Source organism: Bufo bufo, chromosome 1 (genome assembly GCF_905171765.1).
Source record: "Bufo bufo chromosome 1, aBufBuf1.1, whole genome shotgun sequence".
NCBI classification, from domain to species: Eukaryota; Metazoa; Chordata; class Amphibia; order Anura; family Bufonidae; genus Bufo; species Bufo bufo.
This window is the reverse complement of record NC_053389.1, coordinates 422,436,103-422,441,046: the sequence shown is the minus strand read 5'-3', so window position 1 is coordinate 422,441,046 and position 4,944 is coordinate 422,436,103.

The following is a 4,944-nucleotide window of genomic DNA, read 5'->3' as shown; positions in this document are numbered from 1 at the left end:
GGTGGGTGACGTGAAGCCTGATTCTCTGCTATGACATGAAGACAGATTCTGCGCTGACATAAGGCCAGATTCTCTGTTACGGGACCTCTCCTCTGCCTGGGTGCCTGGGCCTAAATGTGTGACAGTGGCCTGTTCCAGTGGTGGGTGACGTGAAGCCTGATTCTCTGCTATGACATGAAGACTGATTCTGCGCTGACATGAAGCCAGATTCTCTGCTATGGCATGAAGAGACTGATTCTCTGCTGACATGAAGCCAGATTCTTTGCTATGGCATGAAGAGACTGATTCTCTGCTGACGTGAAGCCAGATTCTCTGCTATGGGACCTCTGTCCAATTGATATTGGTTCATTTTTATTTTTTTAATTTTTATTTTAATTCATTTCCCTATCCACATTTGTTTGCAGGGGATTTACCTACATGTTGCTGCCTTTTGCAGCCCTCTAGCTCTTTCCTGGGCTGTTTTACAGCCTTTTTAGTGCCCAAAAGTTCGGGTCCCCATTGACTTCAATGGGGTTCGGGTTCGGGACGAAGTTCGGATCGGGTTCGGATCCCGAACCCGAACATTTCCGGGAAGTTCGGCCGAACTTCTCGAACCCGAACATCCAGGTGTTCGCTCAACTCTAATGATGAGCTCTATGTATTTTTCTGCTGCGGTAGAACTTGTAATACATCCATGTAGACATTGATGTCTTGCATATATGTTATTGTCCTCCTTTGTCCTCCTTCTTAGAAAACAATAAAGAAATATAAAAAATAAAAAAAAGAACCATGAAGCGTATGCACGGCACGCACCATACGAGAGGGAAAAGTAGGCAGGCAGAGAAGCACAGGCTGCAACTCTAGCAGTCGGGTCCCCTGCGCATGAGCAGAGGAGGGGCAGCAGGTTTGGGCCACCAGACAAGACCAGGGGGATGAGAGGTGCAGCACCCATGCCTGCCTAGAGGAGAGTGACAGCGATGGGCATGGGCTGCCATTGCAACAATTGTTCCTTACTGAGTGACCTTTTGAGTCATTTTGATATAGTTTTTACTGTTGTTATAAACACTTTTGTATCTCTTTCCTCCAGCATTTTTACAAAGTCATTCGCTATTGTTCTTGGATTAATTTCTATTTTTCACACCAAAGTATGTTCAGCTCTAGGAGACAGAATGTGTTTCCTTCTTGAGCAGTATGATGGTTCAGTAGTTCCACAGTTTTTAAACTTACTTGTCATTGTAAGGGTACATTCACACGTCCGCAATTCTGTTCCACATTTTGCGGAACGGAATTGCGGACCCATTCATTTCTATGGAGCCGCACGATGTGCTGCCCGGATCTGGAAATGCGGACCCATACCTCCGGGTCCGCATTTCCGTTCCCGAAAAAAATAGAACATGTCCTATTCTTGTCCGCAATTGCGGACAAGATTAGGCATATTCTATTATAGTGCCGGCAATGTGTGGTCCGCAAAATGTGGAACGCACATTGCCGGTGTCCGTGTTTTGCGGATCCGTGGATCTGCAAAACACACACGGATGTGTGAATGGACCCTTAAACAGATGAATGTGGTACTGTCAGGTGTTTGGAAATTTCTCCCAAGGATTTACCTGTTACATCCATTCTGGGACCAGCAGGCACGCAATTCAGCAGGCAGAGCCGCTGGTGTCCAGTTGTCAGGGTAGTTACAGTGAGACAGGTGAGTTTAGGGTTTACTGCTCCCTACCGTTAGAGTACAAGACTTGTGAAGGTTCACAATTCTTTTTATGATGCCTTTGCTAATTTACTGTAGTTATATTTTACCATGATATCAAGCAAAGTGCTAAGTATGCCTTGAACTAGAAGTATTAGAGGGGGCAGTAGTAACTCATAAAACGTAACTTTTAATATATAGAAAATAAATGAAGCTAGGAGAAAGGTACACAATCCTTCTGGTAACTCCAGCCCCCAATTATCTCCCAGAAGGTCCCAATGGACCTATACCATACCAACATACAACAAATAACCCTGAATAGGGTGTATAGGGTGGATTGGTAAAAAAATTGATGGTTCTTACCAGTCCAGAGATTCTACAGGGTGTGGACAAGGCGTTGGATCAGGATAGGTGTATGGTAGCTCTGTTCCTTTGATGCCTCAGCCTTCATGTTCATCTAGTATTGCTTTGGTCCATCCATTTTGTGGGATATGGACAATACATGACTCAGGAACAGGTTACAGATGTTGTGTCTATCTTGTTGTCGTGTCTAATGACCTCCTAATATGGAGTCATCGCCCTGAAAAGAGTTGCCCCATCCGGAACCTTTCCCTTTCTGTAAACCCTAGACAGCCCTACCACTATACAAAACTATATTGTTAGAACAGTTCCCCCAAAATAAAAAAAATATTTAAAGTAAAAAACAACAAGATTCAAAAAGAGTATATAAAATCACAAGGGAGTTTGTAGTGTCACGACGCGTTTCATCCGTTTTTTAGCCCCAGAATCATCAGGAGACACGGGGGTGAGGTGTCCTTTACAGCCATGGACAATCTACTTAGTCCACTTAGCTGGAAATAAAAATAGGAAGTCACTAACCCTATTGAAGATGGAAAAAAAAAGTATAAATGATCCAGCACCTCAAAATCTTACATGGGGGACATAGTCACGATCCCTACTCCGTGCTGAGGGTGGCAGCGTTTGTATAGCAGAACTAGTCTCACCTCGACGAGGGAGCACTAACTGGTCCCAGTGCCCCAGTTTAGTGTACCAAATGTTCAGCGCATACCTGTGGGCCACGTCGGTTTAATGATTTAAATGCTCCCCGGCATTCCCCCGTTTGCCCGCCTCGCGCCGCATCCTATGAGGCTAGCACATTCCTACATCAACTGAATCATGCGTGCCGCGGTCAGGAGAAGCCGGGATGGGGCATGGTCAAGGACACTCTGCTGTACGGGTGTTATATACTCTACAAACGCTCAGGGCAGAAATTAGACATTTAAAGGCTGGCTATCTGGCTAGCAGGCCCCAACAAGCAAAACTGGTCAGCCGAGCTGACCAATGATATATTTGAAGGGGAATTAAAATTAAAACAAATCTGGAATGAACAAAATATGCTGCTGTGTGTTTAGGAAACAATTTACGGTGTTAATTAAGCCATCTACGTGTACACAGGCAGATCAGATGAAGCAGCTAAAAATCAGCTACTCATTGAGGCCATGGGGGCTGGAGGTGTTCAATTTAAAAATTCACCAGAACTCCCTTTGTAGAATATGTCTTTCCCAGTCACCTCCTCGCAATGACCTATGGACATGTTCAATCCCTTCAAATTTGACAGCAGTTACTCGTCCTTCATAAGTTGTATGGACATGTCTAGTAACTGGGGTCTCCCTATTGTTGCGTATGTCATTTAAATGCTCGCCCACACAATGGCAAAATTCCTTACGTGTTTTCTCTACGTATTTGGTACCACAATCACAGGTCAATAAATATATAATCCCCGTGGTACGGCAATTAATGAAATCACGTATAAGATGGACGTCTAACCCCCAGTGAAGGACTTTCCAGGCTGTATGAAGCTACAAAAACTGCAATCTCCACATCTGAAACAGCCTCTCAGTTGACCATCAAGCCAAGTGCGTTGTCTATATGGTGGGGTATAGTGGCTGTGTACAAAATGGTCCCTCAAACTCAAGCCTCTTCTGTAGGTAATGGCTGGTTGAGGGCCTACAGCATCTGTTAGGTCAGGGTCTATTTGTAAAGTATCCCAGTTCTGGCGATAATGTTCCTAACTTCTGTAGCAGCTGCATCAAAAGTTACTATTACTCTAATCCCACCAGATGTAGTCTGGTCAGAACGACCAGTAGGGTGCAATAGGGAAGTGCGTGTATGTTGCAATGCTTGCTGATTGGATGTACGTAGAATGCTGTCTGGATAGCTCCGTTCCTGAAATATTGCTCTGAGGTCCTTGAATTCAGTCTGATCCGAACAATTTTATCTCAATCTCAGATACTGTCCAATAGGTATCCTGTGCTTGAGTGGGATGGGATGGTTACTTTCCCATCTCAGCAAAGAATTTTTCACAGTGGGTTTACAATATATAGTAGTGTCTAAACCTCCCTGAGCATTCCTATGGATCAGTATATCCAAAAACTGTAAACAGTCTTTCATTATCACTGATGTTCACATTCAATTTTGCTACGAAATCCGCAGTCATTCTTTGTCCCGCTCCAGATGACAAAAATGTATTTTAAGGCCTTGAAGTAGGCCTTAAAATACTGCCACAGGTACACCCGTAATTATTTCAAATAATGTTAAGTTTGCTTCTAAGCTTCTAAAGCCATAATATTGTTTTTTGGGGGGGAATTTTCCAAGTGATTTAAAGGTGCATTCAACTTGGTGTAATTAAAAACTATTGATCCACTGGGAATTCTATGAAAGAAAGAAATGCTGAAACAAATCATTGTCTCTAGTTTTATTCTGACAGTTCACATTCTTGAAATATAGCAGTGAGCCTAACTGATCTAAGAGAGGGATTATGTACTAAGATTAATTAATGTGGTTAAGGTGTGGAGTAGTCAGTAGGTCGCACTTCCAACTTATGAACAGTGCCCCAGTCTAAATGACTAAGCTGATGCATTATATAGCTCACAGTTATTGGTGAATTGCTCTATGGAGTGCATTTGGAGGTTAGTATACTGTTCTAATGTGGCCTTCTGTTATTTGTTTCTGCTTCTGATGACTACGGTATATCTCTGCACAATATCAAGAAGACACTAGAGAAGCAGCTTAGAAAATTGTATGATTTATAAATACTTAGGGGGAGATTCATCAAAACTGGTATAAAGGAAAAGTGTCTTAATTGCCCATAGCAACCAATCAGATTCCACCATTCATTTATCAGAGCTCATTTGGAAAATAAAAGGTGGAATCTGATTGGTTGCTATGGGCAATTAAGCCACTTTTCCTTTATACCAGTTTTAATAAATGTCCCC